A 22600-nucleotide genomic window follows, 5' to 3' on the forward strand; every position below is an offset into this window, starting at 1 on the left:
GAAAAATAGGATGTGAGAACTTAATTTTTTAAGTTCTAAGCATTAACAGGTTGTAAACTGTGGACCTGACAGTGATTATGAGCAGTACTATTTGATCAGTCAGCGAAGGGGGTGGTCTAGTTAACTGAACAAGTTCTTTGGCCTTCTTCAGTGACACAAAGTAATTAACAGGTTCCTGAGATGCAGAATAAAATTCTTTGGATGAAAATGTCATGGATACAAAGCAAAGTGCTGACTTCAAGAGAGTGATGGGGAAAAAAAAACACAAACAAGAACAACTAAAGAGACTTGACAAGAGGCTGATGGGAAAAGACAAGCTAACCTACAACCCTGTCTGAGTCCATGTAAACATCTTTATTAGGAGGAAGTTGGTTTGAAAAGTTCCTGCCTTAATCAGTGGTGTCCTTAGTCTGTCTCTTTCACTGTGAGAAATTCATGGCAATGAGCTAAACTAGGTGTAGATTGATGTGACATAACAGCCAGTCCTTATGAAGACTTCACACAGCTGTTTCTGATTTCACTGAAGAGCTGGAAAACAGAACAGTGCCTGTTTGGTAACTAAAAACACTAATCTACTTAGAAATACCAATCAGAGAGTCAGTGATACCTCATCTGTGATTTAACATTGGCTTGAAACCAGCTCGGCTTACAGTTAAAAAAAAAGTAAAATTCAGATGAAGCTGGTAGCATCAATGAGTAAACTGTAGTACGGGAAAGTTGAGGTCACACACCCATAGTTCACATTCTGTGGAATTAGAAGCATTTATAGAGATATAATTTCTAGTCTAGGTTTACCTTGAACTCACGGTGGTCGGTCTTGATTTCCTGACCATCCTACTTTGACCTCCCAAGACTTTAATTAAAAATCTTTAGCACTGTATCAGGCTGATGTGAAGCATAGAAGAGAGCACAGATCTGTGTCCATGCCGGGAAAGCACACTATCAACCAAGATACAACCCCAGCTGGCAATGAGCATCTTCATTTTTCAGTGCTTACATATTAACTTTCCCAAATAAATACATGCATGTATGTATTCTTTTGATATAGCAAACATGTGGTATATAATTCTGATTTGCTGCTACAGAATATTGCCATTTGGTGTCTTTTTCTCATACATTATATTAACCTTTCATCTCTGAGTTACCTGACTCTGCCGACTAGTTTCTTTATTTTCCATTCTGTCTTCTGCACATTACTACACATAACCATCTTGGGCAAAGTACTAACAGTCATGCCATCTGAAGATAAATATGTAAGAAAATGACATAATTTCTGCCTCAAGCATAAGATTTTCCAGAGGCATGGTTGTACTAAACCCAAATAAAAAGACACACCAGTACATAATTGCATTCTATTCTGGAAGGACACTTAGCATTTATTAAAAAGAGAGTGAACTTGGTTGTAGAAAGAACTGTTTAGTCTCAAGGCAACTCATGAGAGGACTCTGAAATAATGTAGCATACAGAGCTCATCACCTTAGCAGTTTTCACTTTTGCAATAACCTTGAGCTCACCTCCTCTTCTCCCTGGGAAATGAAGAGTCTCTCTTGCTGTATCCTGGTTTGGGAAGAGGATACAGGCTGCACAATGAGAAATGATAGTGAAGATATAAGAATTGCTGAAAGTGGGGTAGGAAAGTTTTTCTTTATAGATCAGTTGAAACTGCTTACTCTATGATACTTTTATTTGTGAATTATTTAACTTGTTAGATCATTGAAAATCATAATATAATTGATATTCATGAACAATTCCCTGAGGTAGATCCTAATATATAATGAGTAATAAATTCTTTTCTAAGCACATCAGGCAAAACTCATACCATGGTAAACATTATGATAGATTGATAAATGGCACAAGGTACAATGCTGGAATAACAGGGTGAAGTAGATCATGCAAATATACCTTGGAAATGTAGCTGGGAGTCAGTACATTCACAATCCACAGAAATGAGATACCATTGAGTGTATCCTTCCTTAATTCACTGTTACATAAAATCCAATCTAAACTCCTGCCCTGCACAAATTCAATATAAAAGACATATACATTTTCATATATAACTATTAAGCAAACATTTAATCAGAATTAGAATACAACACTAATTGTTCCAAAGTAGTACTCAGGAGAGTCATTTTAATTTTCACATGGAGTGGAAGGGATGAAGAAGAAATGAACAAAGCTGCCTTGCATAGTTGAAGTAAAGTTGGCTGGCACTCAGAGGATTTTTACTTTGCCTGCTGGTAGTAGCATCAATGGTTAGTGTCAGTCAAGAGGATGTTTTCTGATGTGACACTGAAGTATAATAATGTCTATTGGAGTGCTAAGTTGCCATTTCTTTAAATCAGGCCTGGGATGGTTGTGTGGGGTTGTATGGGCAGCACGTGATCTCAGTAGTTGGTCAATATTAAGAACGTAGGTAGTTGGTATGGATCTTTGGGAAAGGCCTGGTCTCTTCTGCTCAAAACTTTGTATTCAGTCCCTAGTACCTTAGCAGAGCAAATATCAACATCAAGAGCAATCAGAGCAGGTCTGGATCTTCCCCTACAGTATGAGGTACTAAAAATATTGCATCCTCTGGTACAATCACGGAGGTTGACGAAAATATCGGGAAGATTAACTATATTAATATGACACGTTTCTTAGTGTTATGAGTAAAATTATACTTTTAATACATTCATAAATTTCATATTGATAAAATTTTAAGCAGTTAAAATCTATTAGAGTACCTCACAATATTATCTACCCTCAAGCTATTTTTACCTTGAAATTTGTAGAAAAAATAACAGGTTTTAATTGTTGCTAAAGAGCACATATATTTTCTTATAATTTTAAACAGACAAATGTTAAATATTCCAATCATGAATGTATCAGAAAAATAAAAAAATATATATATTTGAGTAGATTGGCCATATGTCCTAACAGAAGTACTTAATATTAAAATAAACAGGAGATGCAAATGAGGAAACTAAAGATTGCTTTTAAAGAGAGAATTAAAAATTCCTTGTGAGTCATGAATGTGTAAGGGGATATAACCAGAATTTGAACTATCTCCTGATATCATTTTTTTTTCATATTACTAGTTAATTTATTGATTTACTTTACATTCCAATGGATCACAGCTTTCCCTCTCTTCTCTCCTCCCAGTCCTTACCTCTCACCTCTCCCACCTCTCCATTCTACCTCCCTTTCTCTTCAGAGAAGGAGAGGCCTCCCATGTATACCAGCCTGCCTTGGCATATTAAGTTGAGGTAGAACTAAGTGCATTTTCTCCAACTGAGGCTGGACTGGCAGACCAGTTAGGGAAAAGGGATCCAATGGCAGGCAACAGAATCAGAGACAGCCCCTGCTTTAGTGGTGAGGGGAATCACATGAAAACCAAGCTGCACATCTGTTACATATGTGTAGGAGGCCTAGGTCCATCTCATGAATGTTCTTTTTTGGTAGTTCAGATTGTGTGAGTATCTGTGGGCTCAGATTAGTTGATTCTGTAGGTTTTCTTTTAGTGTCCTTGAGATTACTGGCTCTTTCAAACCTTTTTCCTCCTCTTCCACTGGATTCCCTGAGCTCCACCTAATGTTTGGCTATGGGTCTCTGTATGTTTCCATCAGCTGCAGGGCGAATCCTCTTAGAGGACAGTTATGCTAGGCTCCTGTGTGCAACTATAGCAGAATACCATTAATAGTGTCAGGATGCAAAGGACAAAAAGTAGGGAGGACTGAAGGAGAGAGAACTGGAAAATAGAACTGAAATTGGTGGTGGGACAATTCTGAGGTGAGCCAGAACCCCACAACAAGGGAAACTATGAGGAATTTATGAGGATGATCCTAGCTAAAACTTCTCGCAACAAGGTATATAGAACTTCTAACCACTGATTGGAGACTTGGACAAAATTAAATTTAGGAATCATTTTCATGCCTGTTTCTTTTCACAGCAATATTAATGCCATGGGTCTAAATAAGATAAAAAGACAAAGTGGAAATATTAGTCTGAGTAGAGATGTTGGAAGAAATGGCTAAATTAAAAAAAAAAAAGTCACAAGATTTTTCAATGTCCCACAATGCTTCTTCTGATCAAGTAATGATTTCAGTTAGAACTAAATTCATAATAACAAGCACACATTTGAGAACTTCTCAGAAGGTAATGAAGTTTGTCTTAAAGAAAGTTTAAATCTAAAGAAAACAGAGAATATGGCAATCAGAATTTCTCACCTGAGGAGGTCAGTAGAAGGTACTCAAAAGTTATTATTTGACCATATACTTTGAAGAATTTACATAAGTCTCAATAATGATGATTGAATTTGCAGATTTTAGTTAGTGTCTCACAGTTGGAGAGTATGTAAGAAGTTAAGCTATGCTAAGGCAATTTTACAGAGAATCTTAAGGAAACCCTGCAATGTTTCTCATTTCTTTTAATGGTGGGTAAAATGGGTTTACTAGCATATATTTTTCCTGTGTTACCTAGTTATACCCTTATAAAAAAGACAAGCTTCAAGATGACAATTTTTTGAAAAGAAAAAGTTAGAAATGCAGCATTACTGAAGCATACCTGTATATATATTTCTGAAATTATATATAGTTAAATATTTTTATGTTAAAATAGCGAATGCAATGATATTTTTATATTATCTGAAGAGTGTAGATCTATATAGATAGGTAGGTTTTAGCTGACTCAAAACTCCATCTATAGGAAGGTTTTCAGTAAGGAAAATCCTCTTGAAAAAATGATCGCCTCTAGCCAAAATGACACAAATTAAAACAAAGCACCTGGAGGACAAATGATTTTTGAAAGGATAGATGGAAAGCCTGAGGTAGGCATCTGTCACATCCCTTTTCTGTGCCCCTTTATTTTTATAGAAACATCTCAGATACATGTTACAAGATCACCAGCATTACACATCAGCTATGTCACCCTTTTCTAGCCTCAGAAAATATCTGCACTAACATGCAAGTAGCCCTAACCCACAACAACCAAACATTTACCTACATAAAAAAACAAAGAGATTCTTCAAAGCAATGTTATAGGGCTCAAGCATTTCAGTTTTGAAAGTTAATACAAAGCTACAGTAACCCAAATACTTCGGTCCTAAAGCACAAACAGACTGATGGAGAACTGAAATATAGTAATAGTGTTATATTTATGTTCAATTGATACTTGCCACAAAATTGCATGGCAATTCAATTTGAAGAACAATGTTTTACCTAGTGGTATTAGAACTAACCAATATTAACATGGAAAAGAATATAATGAGAAATAACTTCATATAGAAAAGTTAATTCGAAGTGAGTCAGAGATCTAACTGTAAAGGTAAAGCTAAAACTATTAAAAAGTGTAAGAATAAAATTTGGTGAACTTGGATTAGGTCCTTGGTGTTATGTATATATATGGATCAAACCCTGAGAACCAAAAATGACAAGAAAATTAGAATCTCTTAAATGAAAACAGTTTTGAAAATGACACAGCAGATCTCTACACCATAAAATAGCATGTGGAAACTGTCCTTTGCCTTCTCTCTCTAAGCCTTTTCCAAGCTTTTAACAGTGCTGAAGTAGTCCATTCATCCCATTGTGATTTACCACTTGATTTTGTTAGCAGCCATGTCTAAGTCTGAACGGCTAGGAGTACTGTCTATAGAACTATGCACAACTGTAGCTGTAGTCTATTGAAGAAAACATCAGCTCATCACCTCTTTAAATTGTCACAGGGAGGAGGCTGACACATGTATGCCACCGTCTGAGTGTTAAGGTCTGAGGACAACTTGTAAGAGATAATTCTCTTTCTCTTCCATGTGGGTCCTAGGAATTGAAGCCAAGTCCACATGTTGCAAGCTGAGATAGCTCAATAGCCCTTAATATACATAAGAGCTTATTTGAGTGACAAATATATCTATCTGCCATAAGGAATGCCTGTGTCCTCATCTTCTTGTTTAGTCTGAAGAACATAACTGGATTAAAAAGACATTTGTGGTGTGTGGGATATTAAGACAAGAAGAATAACTGCAAAGTATGTCATTTCATTCCATAGACTTTGCTTAACACATGTATAATTATTATATAATATCTGGTTTCCCTCACACTTTAAGTATCAAGCTTGTTCGATTTGGCTTTTTTTTTTTTTTTCTTTTTCTTTTTATTACCAGCAATGTAGGGCTTTGCAGTAATAGCCTGTATTCCTTTTGCTGTTTTAAAAATGGCCTGTGTCTATTTCTATGCATGATCTATGGCTTAGATCCTTTGTCTCCTTATTTTTTTAACAGTGTCTCCACTCTAATATATTCAGGAAAACACGTGCATTTTAGTTTTTGCTTTTCTTCAAGCATACACCAAGTTCTTGTTTAGCACTGTCCTTTGAAATGACCAGGCTAACATGGAAAACAATCACATAGCAATTAGATAATGACAATTGCATTGCTGTACCTAAAATTATATTACTTTCCACAATTATTTATTTGTTTATTTATTTATTTATTGTGTGTGTATGTGAGTGAGAGAGAAAATGTGGATTGTGTGTGTGAATCATGGTATGTATTTGGCTGACAACAGTCTTTCTTTTCAGGTCCCAAATGTGAAAACCAGGCTGTAAGACTAGGCACCAAGTGACTTACTAGTTGAACTACCAGCTTTAGTTTTCTTTGTTTGTTTGTTTTGTTTTTCTTTTTCTTTTTTGCTTTTACTCTTACTACTCCCACTTGTTCAACATTACTGTGTGGTATTCCTATACATGTATATTTTGCTGAATATTATTAATATGTAGTGTTGATTTATCTTTTAGTTAAATAGTGGTTAGTCCTAAACTAGCTATGTACCCAAATCACCATGCAGAAACTAGGATTTATTTAATTAACCTAGAGCATAGTGTTGGACAATAGTTACTCCATCATAAGCCTCCAAGCCCATATAACTCCCTCCCATTCAGATTTACTACATTATACTTGCTTTTTAGTCATAACTTAGATCCAGTTAATTTCCCCTGATGTCTCCAGGTCCTCTCCTCTCAGACCTCTCCTCCCACTTCCTTTCTCTCTCCTCCCTTCAGGACCCAGATGTCCTACCCTACTCTCTTCATTGCTCAGCATTGGATGGTTGTTTTTATTGGTAACACAGAGAATGAATGGTAGCATGTTTACACAAACTTGAGACAAGTGATGCTTAGAATAAACATCACAATACAATTTTGGATTGAAACTAGATATTGGGCTAGATAAATAAGCATTTGAATGAAGAAGGGTAAATTGTATACTTTCCACAAGAACATTGTACCAGCAATATGTTGCATGCCTTTTTATTTTACATTGTTGGGGTTTATCTGGAGCTATTATGTATCCAAATTTTAATTTCTTGCCCTCATGATAACTGTTCTGTGAGCAAATTCTCATCTATCCAACATGATGTAGTTAGGCCCAAGGGGGGAACCCCCTAGGGAACCCTAACTTTCTGAGGGGGATGAAGAGAACTCAGGAGACCAATCATCGATGCAATAGCATGAGGTTTAATTCAGCCATCGTAAGATGGGGCTGTCCCCCACCCCCCACAAAACCAGGGAGGAACAGCCAGGAGAGACAGGAGTCTGAGGTTTTTAAAGGATGGAGTGCGGGAATTGCGGAGGTTGCGAGCTTGGCTACACTGGATTGGGTAGTTGACTTTTAAAATGATTGGTTCATTTTAGGCACCAAGTCCTTCTGGTCCTGCCCAGATCTGGGTTGGGGAACTGTGACTGGTTACTAAGCAATGTTATCTCATACTGCAGATCTGGACACTCCTCCATAGAGGGAGGAGACCTTTCGCATTCCTTTGCAATGGGTCTTGTCTCAATTTATCCGCCGCTCCTCCTGCCTTCTGTAAAAGTGCTGGGAGAATTTAGTTTAACATGTGGTATAGAATTTATAAAGAAACCTGTAAAGCTAGCCTGTTCCTTTCAATGTTATATAATCTTTGCTTCCCAGTTTATCCCTGATTGGCTAAATAAAGTCACCTGCAACCTTGAATGCACAGAGAGGAAGGCAGAACCAAGATTCAGATGTTTGGAGGTGGCAGAAGAAGCACAAAGAGGGAGGAGAAAGAGAGAAAGGAGCAGGTCGCTGTGGGTTACTATTATCTGGAAGCCATGTTGATGAAACAGCTTGTTCTGAGGATTGGCTTGGTGGAGAGAAACAGCCAAAATGGAAAACATATGTAAGTATTTATGGGTGTCTGGCTTGGAAGTAGACAAGATAACTTAGAGAGATATCTGCCCAGCCTCAGTGCATTAAAATCTAACAGGTATCTGTATCTTTTGTTGATATAATGAACAGGTTAAGGAATAACTGCTATTTTAATAATTCAATAAATCAATATTAAATATTAATAACTTTAAACATTATGTGGTAAGAAAACCTTTGTTCTAAACATATTGTATAAATTGTTTCATGTGTTTTCCTTACGAAATTTAATTTATCTGATTAATTTTCCTCCATCCATAAACAGATCTGCCCATGTGGTTATTATGTGATTATCCTGTCTGTAAATGTTTGATTCACTCAGACTTTCTCTAAACAAAATCAGTGGAGGATTCGGGATTGTAATAATATGTGAGCAGTGGATGATATAATTTTTCATTTTCATTGTGGTAACATTCACTACCAAAATAGTTAATTGTATTATATGGTGCTGGAAAATATTTAAGTTACCTAAGACTGAAATACTTTCAAAATGTGATATAAATCTATTTGCTTTGACAATGAGATAAATTATTCATATTTTATTCCTTCAAAAAGGCATTATTCAAAAAAGTTAAACCGTTTTTAAAATACTTTTCAAAACCATGAAAGAAACTGCACTGATTGCCATGAAATGAAAAGAACCTTGACTCAACACAGCAATCAACCATTTCATCTGTCACTATTTCATTTCTCTTTTACAAAAAGATGGTGCAGGTTGTTTAATGAAATCTCTCTTCATCATACATTGAAGAGTCCTCCAGAATTCCTTCAAAATATGTAAGCCTTTCCTATGAGGTCCAAATGAAATAAGAAATTAAATGTGAACATTATTATTGACTGAAAGTTATGGCATAGTGTATTAATTTATGCAAAATATTGTCTTATCTAAACTTGTCTAAGACAAGAAAAATGTGGTCAAAGGAAATAAATATAAAACTAATATATAAATAAGTTTAAAACAGAAACCAGATAACATCAGCAGAATAGTCCATAGAGTTAGTTTTGTAGCTTCCTTCGTTTTTACCTTATACTTGTAATTTATTTTCTACTTGCCTATGAGGTGTGCGCACATGTGCCAAGGATGTTGAATGTGTGTGTATGAGTGTGTTGTTTGTGTACAGAGGTGTATGTGTACTTGGATGTGTGTTGTTTATATGGAGAGGCATGTGTCTATTTGTGTGCTTATGTGTGCATTTGCATGTGTGCAAGCAGGCATTGACACTGTCTTCTGTGTTCATTACCCATCTTGTGTAGTGAGGCAGGATACCCCTCATTTGACTGCAGAATTCACTGATTCTACTAGTCTAGTTAGCAGTCTTGCATGATGGATCCCTGTTTCTTGCTCTACAAGAAAGCGTGTGATAGGACTTCACACCCACTCCTTATTCATGAGAGTGCTGACCTCAAGCATTACATATCTACATACTCCTTCCTTCTTACTTTTTTTTTTTTTTTTGCTTGATAATAAAAGCAGTGCTGTCATATCCCACTTCTTCTAATGAGACATCAGGTGATAAAGGTTTGGGTTAAGGCTGCCAAGGCATTTTTCCCTTAGAAGAAGATACTGATTTCAATCCAAGAAGTTAGCAGAATGTAAATTCACTCATGATTGCTGTTCTTCTGTTTTAATCTGCTTCAGTTAGTCCAGCATGTTGTATTGAAAATTTTCTGTCACCCAGAGCCCCCTGGCACATTTATAATGGCAAATGAGGTATAGACTAAAGATTTTCTACAGTGTGCACATAAAGTAGTTTGTTATATGTTGCACAAAATTGTTTGGGTTCATTAACTTAAAAGGAAATGACTGTATTAGTTTATTTTATAATCTCACTTTTATTTCTGCAGTACTATCACTCTGTCCACTCCAAATCCAAATTGAAAAAAGGAGGATTATTTCCATTGACAAGGCAGATTAGATTCTGAATTACTACACAATACCACTTAGATAATATTACTGGTCCTAATATAGGAAAGTAAATTAAAACTATTCATTTTGAGATTATTTTAGCTGTATCTATACAGTTAATTTATTAATAAAAAGGCAAATAATTAGATAATCTCTTTTTGCCATTGATTTCTAAATGGGCTTTAAAAGTTCTAATAACTTCTATTTTCATAATTATGAAGGAAACCAAGTTTTATTAATTTCTATTTCAACTGATCAAATGTGAAACTACAGAACTATAACCTATTAAAAAACCAACCGTTATTAAGAGAATAAACTGTTGAAAGCTTGGAGCTGAAAAGATAGTTCAGCAGTTAAGCCCATGTACTTTCCTGGGAAACGGCCCATATTCTATTTCTAGGGCTTATGCCAGGAAGCTCACAACACCTATACTTCCAGCTGTAGAGGATCCAATGTCGACTTTTAGACTCTGGAGGCACTCTACAGAAATGCCCATAAGAAACATATTCCTAAAGGTAAACACTGGTACTTATAACTCAGGAGAAACCAACAATCACCCATTTTGACTAAAGGCCTCTCAACAGAAGGGAATTAATGTGAGGCACTATAGACTTAGCCATCTCCCTATGCTTAATAAGATCACACATACTAGAGAAAAACCTAGTACTACCAGTTTTCTATGATAATTTAATTGCTAACTGCATTCTAAATACTTAGCCACAGGTAACTGTAGTACTTACTCAGCATCAAAATCATTTGCTTTTCATATCAGACAGAGATTATTACAATGATATATAACTAGGCAAAATGCAGAGATCAGCTGATGATTGGGTGCCTGCCCAAAATCAATGCATGAACACAAACCCTACATTAAGGCTTTGGAAAGACTGTAGAAGAATGGTCAGGAAGGTTTTAACAGCCATAAAACTAAAGTGTTTTCTGTTGGGAGCCACTGTTCTAGGAGCTACTTTGCTATTTAAATCTCAGCGGAAAGATTGCTTTTACCAGGCCTTCACTGGAGTCAGGGAAGAATTTCCAAGTCTATCTCTTTTTGTGCTATTTCCAAGTCTATCTCTGTGACAGCAGGTTGGATAGCTTGTCAAAAATCACACCTCTTGTTTTACCTCCTTGTGAGTTTAACTCATTGTGCTGAGCTGCTTTTACTCTGGCTTAAAAGCAGTCTGAAATAAAGCAAGGTTTCTAGTCTCTACTAAAGGCTCTCAAAAAGGTCCCATGTGTTGTGTGTTAGTTTATTCCCAACTCAGGAACCATTTGACTCTACTGGTGGGCTCCAGCAGTTCTCTAATCTCTGGAAGTGGAGGAGGAGACGGAGGAAAGTGTGGATCTAAAAGGAGTCGGAGAGGAGTGTAGATGAATGTGATCAACTACGTTGTAAAAATTAACTGCTGAATTAATTAAAATATTATTAAAAGTTTTTTATTTATTTCAATGTATTCACTTTGTATCCCCATTGTGGCCCCCTCCCTAGTCTGCTACTGGTCTGATCCAGCCTCCCTCTTCTCCCCTATGCCCTTTCCCTAGTCCCTGATAGGTGAGGACTTCTTCCCCTTCTTATCTGACCCTAGCCTAACAGGTCTCATCATCTTCCTCTGTGGCCTAGCAAGGCTGCACCACAAAAAAAAAAATTAGAGTATTTGAAATAATTGTTAGCATTTTGGAACCAAACCTGCTTTTGGGTTGCCTAGCAACTTATGATGTCATCATGTGTCTCTGGCCAGATGGCCACAATTGGAAGATATGGTTATCTTACCCCTTAAAGGGACAACCCAACACTTGGTCTCTCTTGGTTTCTCTTGCTCCTGGTCTCTTAGTCTTTTTCCCTTTCTCTATTGGCGTGCCCCTTTCTCTTTCTTCCTCTTTTTTCTTTTTCCTCTTCTCTCTTTCCCCCCATTATGTCCTGCTTTACCTGCTTTCCCTTCTCTCCCTCCCGCCATCTCCATCTAATAAACTTCTTAATATAAAACCTGTTGTAGCCATCATGATTTAATTCCTTCCCATCAATAATGACACTTCGTCCTTTGAGTAGAGTCATGTAACATAATACTGAGGCTTAGTGTATAATAGCAGTGAAAGTGTCCTGTGTACAGTCATGCTTGAATATACAATTAACACAACTAAAATAACGAATATCAAATCATTGCAAGGCAAGTAAAACAATGTTTGAGAACCTTAAATATTGTGCAAGTCATATGTGGCTTAATACAAAAGAAAAGGATATAGATCATCCGTTGTTTTTTTAGATACTGATCAAGTTATTTTTGTTTTTCTGAAGAATAATTTATATTTCTCCATTATTTATTTCTTGTCTCACTATTTCATTACTACAGTCCTCATTTTCCCCCCTTTTACCTCCTCTTCTCACAGGTGACTAGCACAAAAGGATAGGAATTTAACAACCATGTATAGTGATATAGTGGTTAATTTTGAAAAGCTAATGATAATGATATGTAATCCACATGAAAATTCTACAAACATGTGGATGGTCGGGATACATTAAATAATAAAGTGAAGAACTATGGGCAAAAAATTAAGTATGTTTTTCATTAAAAGTGCAGTCCACTATTAAAATATCATTTGTGGTATTCTATCACTGAGTGTCAAAAAAAAAGATTTTTTTTTTCTAATTAACAAGGCACCTTTTTATCCCCTCATTGTCTCTTGGAGGATTTTCATAGAAATGTTGTTCTGTTATTTTGATGAAGGTTTTTGGGTTCTACTTACATTGGTTTTCATTTTGAAATAACAGCTGACATTTGAACATTGCTGTTCTTGCTCTAAGAAGAATGTAAGTACCCTCCCTGATGGAGAACTATCAGACACCAATCTGTAGCCAGTCACAGCTTTCCAAGACCAAATATCACACTGTTCTCAATAGAAGTACTAACACTCAGACAGTATTTCTCATTTTTCTATTCGAAAGCTGAGATCAGATGTGGTTGATGGCAAGAGCCAGAAGGATAAACACGCATGAATCACATACACACCACTTATCAGAGAAGAGAAGGAAGAACTTCTTAATGTGACCATGTTGCTAAATCCACAGCCCTAAGGGACATCACAAAAGAATATGACACTATTGGCTTATGCCACTTGAACATTTCTTGAAACATCCCAGTAAAGAGAAAAGGAAAATGTTTTATGTTCTTTACTAAACAACGTCTGTTTTTATTTTAACATGACACAAGAAAACCAGAGTTAAAATGTAGTCATCAAGAAATATATCTATACAAAGAGAAAAGATTTTGTCTGATACAAAGTACCTTTAGTGAAAGAGAAAGTTAAGAATTACATTCATTCCTAGGTAAATAATTTTGCTATTTTAAACGCTTCTTTTTTTTTTTTTTTTTTTTGCATTGCAAGGAGCATGTGAGGGCCTCTGCATTTATTAAATCATTATATTTTTTACATAGATTGTGATAATTTCCTCATCACAAAAAGGAAATTGTAACTTAAATAACTGCAGTGTTTCATCCAAGATTACATGGAGGAACTGAGTCATTTGGATGAGATCTGAAAACTTCAAAGTTTATGGTTTGAATGGTCTTCTTTGTGGCTCTGTTTCCAACATAAGTAATACATGATGCCAGAACATTGGAGCTTCATCTAATTAAACAATATAGTGAAAAAAAGATATGCTGTCCAGACAGTAATGAAACCAAGTTTTCACACTGCATTTAACCCCCCCAAAATCCCCCAATTCTGATTGAAGTTACTTTGAGTCAAATTTTCCAAGCAATGAGTTACTATATAAAACTCAGCTTCTTTGTCTATTTCTTTTTTTTTTTTTTTTTGGAATTTTTTTTTTTAAGGCTAATTATTTTTTTTATTTTTTTATTTTTTTTATCAGTTACATTTTATTAACTCTGTATCCCAGCCGTGTCCCGATCCCTCATTCCCTCCCAGTCCCTCCCTCCCTCCCTCCCTCATCTCCACCGTGCCCCTTTCCAAGTCCACTGATGGGGGGGACCTCCTCCCCATTCATCTGATCCTGATTTATCAGGTATCTTCAGGACTGGCTGCAAAGCCCTCCTCTGTGGCCTAACAGGACTGCTCCTCCCTTCGGGGGTGGGGAGACCAAAGAGCCAGTCATCGAGTTCCTGTTAGAAATAGTCCCTGTTCCCCTCACTTTGGGAAACCAATTGGTTACTGAGCTACCACAGGCTACATCTGAGTGGAGGTTCTAGGTTATATCCATACATGGTCCTTGGTTGAATGTCAGTCTCAGAAAAGACCCTGTGCCCAGATATATTTGGTTAAACGCTTCTTTTAAAATATTCTTCAAAGTAGTTTTATTTTTGTATTTTAAGATTATAATATAGTTGTTACTTTTCCCTTTACTCCTTCAAACCGTTTAATTTACTTCCACAGTCCCTTTTGCTCTTTTTATGGCCTCTGGCCATTCTATTTAACAATTGCTTACCTACTCAATCTATATGATATAACATGGATATGGATGTGGAAATGGATATGGGTATTATTATGGATATATGATTTTCAGGCTAATCTCTAATTGCAGGCAGAAAACACAACTAATCAAAACGCAGAGATCAAGTGATCCTGTCTTGCTCATTTCCAGCACCTGAGGCTGAGAATTTCTTGGAAGAGGAAGCAGCAAGATTCCCAGAGCCAAAGGAACATAACATTTGCTGAGATTGTGTCTCCTTGAGATGTCAGGAAAGCTACGCATTATAATCAAGATGGCTACCTAAAGAACAGAACAAGGATGACACCAACTGATACACTAACTTTGAAGGGTAAAGCTCATGGCGTTCAACCCTACACAAAGGCAACTAAGGAATTCTGAGAGTAGAAAAAAATAGTCTTCCCCAGAAACGAAGTCCCAATTGGTTTTCTTTCTGAGAACATCTGTTCACATAATAGAATAATGCCATGATTTGTGTAATTTATTGTAGATTTTTCAGAATAGTTTAATATAGAAAAATTGATAGATTCAAATAATGATATTGATAGGTAAATAAATAACTTCCCACATGGCTACTGAAAGGAATTAAATAAGATTAAATAGGTCTTTGTGTTTAACTTTCAAGCATAAAATCAAAATAAGGCTAAACTTAACAACACCAAAAGCCCTAGCAAAACAGAAAACCAGGAATGGTAGAAAGCACTTTCTTAAAATGAACAGGTGTAACCTGTATTATCATGTTTAATGAAAACATTTCTGTCCTTTAGTTAAGCCTTGATGTCATTGCTGTGATCAGCACCACTATTGACAGGGAAAGGGTTTGAGTCTAGGGCCTCATGCACCTTAGTAAGCATTCTGTTAGTGAACATCAGCCATATCCACATCCACATATAATTTGGTAGTTTACTAACTGAGGCAGTTTAGGCAAGACATGAATCCAGAATTGGTTCTCAGATAGGAAACCAATAACTCCCTTCTGAAACTCGCCGGTAAAGGAATGAGGTGTATCATTGGAGCAATGGGGAAGAAGGGATGACTAGATATATGTAGCACATGATTTGAAAGATAAGTGAAAATAGCAAGCTATAGAAGAACGTTGATGTGTAAATTCAAATTCAGCATGGCAGACATCTAGTCACCCATGCAGACCCATTGCAGACTCATCCTGTTTCAAATCATCCAAATTCAAATGGAATCTGGACAAAGTTTACTTTTCATTATATACAATGATTCAGTTTGGATTCATTCATCATGGACATTTACAACACATCTTTTCTGATACTCCAACCAAGGACTATGCATGGAGATAACCTAAGACCCCTGCACAGATGTAGCCCATGGCAGTTCAATATCCAAGTGGGTTCCATTGTAATAGGAACAGGGACTGTCTCTGACATGAACTGATTGGCCTGCTCTTTAATTACCTCCCCCTGAGGGGAAGCAGCATTACCAGGCCACAGAAGAAGACAATGCAACCACTCTTGATGAGGCCTAATTGACTAGGATCAGAAGGAAGGAAAAAAAAAGACCTACCTTATCAGTGGACTTGGGGAGAGGCATGCATGCAGAGGGTAGAGGAAGGAAGGGAATGGAATGGGAGCAGGGAGGGAACCACAGGGGGGATACAAAGTGAAAAAAAGTGTAATTAATAAAGAAAAAAAAATAGCAGTAGACCAAACAAACAAACAAACATACAAAAATAACACATTTCTTGTTAAAACAATAATTTAAATCTTCAACATGCCATTTCCAAAACAAATTACATTTCTACTTGGTCATTATAGTGCAATGATCTAGAACAGGAGGTCTAAGTAGGAGGACTTAGACCAGCCAAGAGTACAAAGCAAGACTTTCTCAGAAAGCAATCACATTTCTTGCATAATCTGGACTTTAGTTGAAAGTGTCACAATTTGCATCATTAAAATCACAAACTTTCTGTTTGAAATTTATTCTCTGTGACAATCTAGGCTGGTTTTGTTATATTAGTATCCATTTTGAAAATAAATTTATTTTCATTTGAGTTGTTATTTTTTTAAATTATTGATACATCTTTATATCTTGTTTTCAAAAGTCAGAGTCTCAGTATAAAAACCCTGTCTGTCTTGTAACTCACAGAGCTAGACTTGCCTCTTCCATCTAAGTGCTGGAATAAAAGCCATGCCTAATCATGCCAACCCTGCTAGTTATATACCTTTATTTCCAATTTCTATGGATGCCTTGAACCAAAAGACCAATTTTTCAACATTTTATGCTAAAAGTTCCTTAAAGTGAAGTGAATTAAAATTGTAAAGAGATACATCAAAATCATGAGATTGGAGTATGCGGTTTATAAACTAATAGGTCTAGATTATTGCTTTTCAATTACAGTACCGGTGTGGCCTAATGGTCTTTAATAAGATAGTTTAGTACCATTTATACACTATCTCAGGGCAAATGTTTGTTCTCATACAGAATATAAAACTTGAAAACAGAGTTGATCAATGGTTAGTTACAAATTTTGAAATGGGTTTTTAAAAAACCAAATAAAGAATCTTCTGATGAATTCAAGAGGCAGAAATAAAAATTGAGAACTTGGAGATAAAACACTAAATAATTGAACATAAGCACTTGTTATCAGTTTGGGTTCTTTCCCAACATACACAGTCAGTACTTGTGTTGTAAACAGGTCACATTTGAGCATCATTGGGATGAATCAGTAAACTTTCCACATTTTCTTAAACTCATGTTCAGGATCAGTCACTCTTCCCTGATCAATGTTATGTTCCAAGAAACATCTTTGCCTGAGCTCTTTCTGGGGGAGAGCCTCAGAGGGTATACCAAAGATCCTTTCTCTTTGGGTAGTTTCTTCTTAACTTGTTCATTATAATTTGTTAATATTTTTAAATTGTGATTCTAAATAACCCTTGGATGCAGAAAACTTTACAGCTTTTAGTTGCCATTAGAATGACACCAAAATGGAAAATTAGCAGGAAAAATAATTTACTGTATATCAGCCTTGCAAAGTAATACAACGACAATGGAGCACAGATCAAAATGATTGTAGAATAGAAAGACACTGATTCATGATCACATTCAGTAGTCTTTTGTAAGGAAGAGTACTCATAAACAAACAATGAAAAATTAATATGCATCAGTGCAATATATTGCCATCTAGCTAAAATTATTTCATAATTTTAAAGAGAATAGCAGCCTTTGAAAATTTTCTAGAAGTTTACACATTAAAATCATATTCGGTGTTTAATTAGACATATTCTACTATGTCACTGTAATATAAATAAAAGAAAGCAAGAAAGAAGTAAACACATGAATAAATTTTAAATCTCTTTCCCTGACCTAGAGTTTACTGAAATCCTCAAATCTGCTTCCTAGGAAAATGAAAACCGCAGTGAGAATCAATGAGAGGTTCAAAAAGGCAAAGTCAATGAAGAAATAATTTGTTGTTTTCAAAGCCCAAGATACCAATTATCATCAAGGTGAGAACATTTTCTACTTACCGAAAATTATTTGAACTTAGGTTCTCTATTGGGTGTCACTGAAATGCATATTACTTGACTTGAAAATCAGAGGCAATTGAAGAAAGAAAAGGTGCCTTAATTATAAAACCTCCCAATCTGGGATCTTGGAAAATCAAAACTTCTAACTTCCCACTTGAGTACACTGCACATAGAAACCTCATTTTTCTCACTTGTCTCCTTTTTGATGAGTTTAGAATAAATACAGTTGAAGTATTTTTGTATCACCTGTTACTATTTCATTATGAAAGAAATAAGTCATAGGAAAATACATTAAAATAGACAGTTTAAGATCTCTCTGTATCACATAAATCAATATGGATTGTTTATATTTAACAGTATATTTTATTGTGAAAAAACAAGCTAGCTTCTAAAAGAAGATATTTTTTTGGTAAAGGAGGTCTAAATTTCTAAATATTTTCATGGTGAGGAGGCATTGAAGTTGTTGACCTAAACACCAGACCACAGGGAGCAAGACAACAATGCTTTGTTTCGGGTTTTCTGGGTTCTTAACCACTGAGCTGTATACCAGCCCAACAACCTCAGTTTCAGAGGCAGGATCTCTCACTGGCTGAATCATAACTCATTGACTCAGCTGGTCTAGCAGGCACCCAGTCCCCAGGATGATCCCGCCTTCACCTCAGCAGCTGTGAGACTGTAGGCATGAACTGCTGGTGTACACCCAGATGTTTACATGGGCATCAAACCCTGGTGATTTCGAGTAAGCACTTGACTCACAGCCACCTAGTTAATCTTTCTTCTTAGTTTTTAAGATAATACTTTAAAATGCCATAATTGAAATATTTAATTTTCTTCACCTTATATTTTTGTTTTGTTTTAAATTTTGAATTTTGGAGTTGGGGGTCTCTTTTAGCCTAGGCTATCCCTCACTTTCTCTAGGGACTCAAGAATATCCTTGAACTTCTGATTCTCCTGCCTCTACCTCCTGAATATTGGGGTGACAAACATTTATCACCAAACTGGCTTTCTTCAGGAATCAAACCTAGGACTTGCTTAGTGGCAGATGAACATTCTAATGAACTGAACTACATCTACAGTCCCAGGCTGCTGTACTTTTATTGTTTGAGAGCTTTGTTAGTTTCCTCTTTATGTGCCTCCAATAACTGGATAAGAATAGCTTTAAAATAATTTTCCTGTATTTCCTATGGATTAAAATATCCATTTATTTTGGGGTTTGCTTGTGAAGCCATAATGTCCTGCTTATCCGTAATCTTCGCTGTTTGTTCCTGGAGTCTGTACTTCAGACTGTATTCCAGAAAATACTCTGGCGTCTGGAGTATTCTTCAGGAAGATGAGAGTGGTCCACAGGTTTGAGAATGGATGTTGGTGTTTCAGCTGTAGCTAAGGGAAGAAGGTGACAGGCATGTATGTGCAAAGGCAGGAAGATGCATGCAGGGTGGCATTGAAGCACAGGGAGGGAGTAGGGGAAAGGTGCAGGTGCTGGCACTGTTCACAGGCACAATGTGCAAAAAAAAATACAGTCAAAAAATAGAGGCACAAGTAGAGGCAGAATTAGTGGCATATAGAGAGGAAAGAAACAAAAACAGAGGCCATCATGGAAAGACAGGAATCCACATTTAAACAGATGAAGGAAATGGTACAAGACATGAAAAGAGAATTAGAATCAATAAAGAAAACACAAACAGAGAAAACCCTGGAGCTGAAGAACTTACAGAAAAGATCAGTAGCCAAAAGGTAAGCATCACCAAAATGATACAATAGATGAAAGAGAATCTCAGACACTGAAGATACAATTGCAGAAATGGATACATCTTTCAAAAAAATAAAAGGAAAATCAAAACAGTTCCAAATACAAAGCATCCAAGAAATCAAGGACACCATGAAAAGATTAATCTAAGCATAATAGGAATAGATGATAAAGAAGATTCCAGGTTCCAAGGTCCAGGAAATATCTTCAAGAAAATCATAGAAGATTTTTTTCCGCAAACTTAAAGAGATGTATATAAACATGTAAGAGGCATACAGTACAGCAAATAGACTAGACCGGAAAAGAAACTCCTAATGTCACGTAATAGTCAAAACACTAAATCTACAGAACAAAGAAAAAATATTAAAAGCAACAAGGGAAAATGTCCAAGTAACATATATAGGTAGATTTCTCAGAATCATACCAGACTCCTCAAAAGAAACTATGAAAGCCAGAAGGGCTAGGCAGATGTCATGGAGACATCTAAGGGACATCTAAGGGACCACAAATGTCAACACAGACTACTATACCCAGCAAAGCTTTCAATCAGCATAGATAGAGAAAACAAAATATTCTATGACAACTAAACTTAAACACTATCTACACAGCAACCCAGCACTACAGAAGATAATAGAAGGAAAACTCCAATCCAATGATATAAAATACACCCAAAAAAGCACAGGATTCTTTTTTTTTCTTTTTTTTAAGCCCCTCCCTCCTCCCCTCCCAATCCCACCCTCCCTCCTCCCTCTGCATGCATGCCACTCCCCAAGTCCACTAATAGGGGAGGTTCTCCTCTCCTTTCTGATCTTAGTCTGTCAGTTCACATCAAAAATGGCTGCATTGTCCTCTACTATGGCCTGGTAAGGCTGCTCCCCCGCCCAGGAGGAGGTGATCAAAGAGCAGGCCAATCAGATTATGTCAGAGGCAGTCCCTCTTCACATTACTATGTAACCCAATTGGACTCTGAACTCCCCTGGGCTACATCTGTGCAGGGGTTCTGGGTTATCTCTATGAATAGTCCTTGGTTGGAGTATGAGTCTCTGGGAAGTTCCCTGTGTTCAAATTTTCTTGTTCTGTTGCTCTCCTTGTGGAGACCCTGTCCTCTCCAGATCTTACTATTTCCCAGTTCTTGCATAAAATTCCCTTCACTCTGCCCAACAATTGCCCATCAGGCTCAGCATCTGCATTGATAGTCTGTAGGGCAGAGGCTTTCAGAGGCCCTCTGTGGTAGGTTCCTAGGTTGTTTCCTGTTTTCTTCTTCTTCTGATGTCCATCCTCTTTGCCTTTCCAGATGGGGATTGGACATTTTAGTTAGGGTCCTCTCTCTTGCTTAGTTTCTTTAGATGTACAGGTTTTAGTGGGTTTGTCCTATGTTGTATGTCTATATGAGTGAGTATATACCATGTGTGTCTTTTTGCTTCTGGGACAAATCACTCAGGATGATCCTTTCCAGATCTCACCATTTACCAGCAAATTTCATAATTTCCTTATTTTTCATTGCTGAGTAATATTCCATTGCGTAGATGTACCACAATTTCTGCATCCATTCTTCAGTTGAGGGGCATCTGGGTTGTTTCCAGTTTCTGGCTATTACAAATAAAGATGCTACAAACATGGTTGAGCAAATGTCCTTTTTGTGTACTTGAGCCTCTTTTGGATATATGCCTAGGAGTGAAAGAATTAAAAGAAAACAAGCATTGAAAAACAGTAATACCACCAACTCCACAATAAAAGGAACTAACATTCATTGGTCACTATTATCTATCAACATCAATGAACTCAACTATCCAATAAAAAGACACAGACTAACAGAAGGTTTGCAGAAACAGGATCAAATGTTTTGCTGCATCCAAGAAACACACCTCTGAAACAAAGATAAAAATTACCTCAGAGTAAAGGGATGCAAAAATATTTTCAAACAAATGGACCCAGAAAACAAGCTGAGATACCTATCCTAATATCTAAAAAAAAAAAAATTAGACTTTTGTTTGAAAAATAGACTTTCAACCAAAATTAATCAAAAAAGATAAGGAGGGGCATTTCATTATTATCAAGGGAAAAATCCACCAAGAGGATATCACAATTGTGAACATCTATGCCTATGCCGTAATAATGTAAATGAAACATTATGAAAGCTGAAATCACACATTGATCCCAACACCTTAATACTGGGAGACTTCACACTCCACTCTCACCAAGGGACAAATCATCTAGACAGAAGCTAAGCAGGGAAATAATGACACTTATAGAGGTTCTAAGTCAAAATTACCTAATAGATGTCTACAGAATTTTACACCCAAACTCAAAAGAGTATACTTTCTTTTCAGCTCTTAATGGAACCTTCTCAAAAACTGACTATATAGTCAGCCACAAGGCAACCCTCAACAGATACAAAAAGATCAAAATAATCCTTCTATCCTATCAGAACACCATGGCCTAAAACTAGACATCAACAACAGTAATAACAAAAGCCTACATACACATGGAAACTAAACAAGTCTCTACTCAATAATAGCTTGGACAGGGAAGAAATAATAAAAAAAAATAGAGACTTTTTAAAATTCAATGAAAATGAAGGCATAACTTCCCCAAACCTATGGGACACAATGAAAGCAGTTCTAAGAGGAAAGTTCATAGCACTAAGTGCCTCCAAAAAAAAGTTTGAGACATCTCATACAAGTAATTTAATGGCACACATAAGCCATAGGAACAACAAACAAAAGAAGCTGACACACCAAAGAGGAGTATATGATTGGAAATAATCAAACTCTGACCCGAAATCAATGAATTAGAAACAAAGAAAACAATTCATAGA

Source organism: Meriones unguiculatus, chromosome 1 (genome assembly GCF_030254825.1).
Source record: "Meriones unguiculatus strain TT.TT164.6M chromosome 1, Bangor_MerUng_6.1, whole genome shotgun sequence".
Taxonomy (NCBI): Eukaryota; Metazoa; Chordata; class Mammalia; order Rodentia; family Muridae; genus Meriones; species Meriones unguiculatus.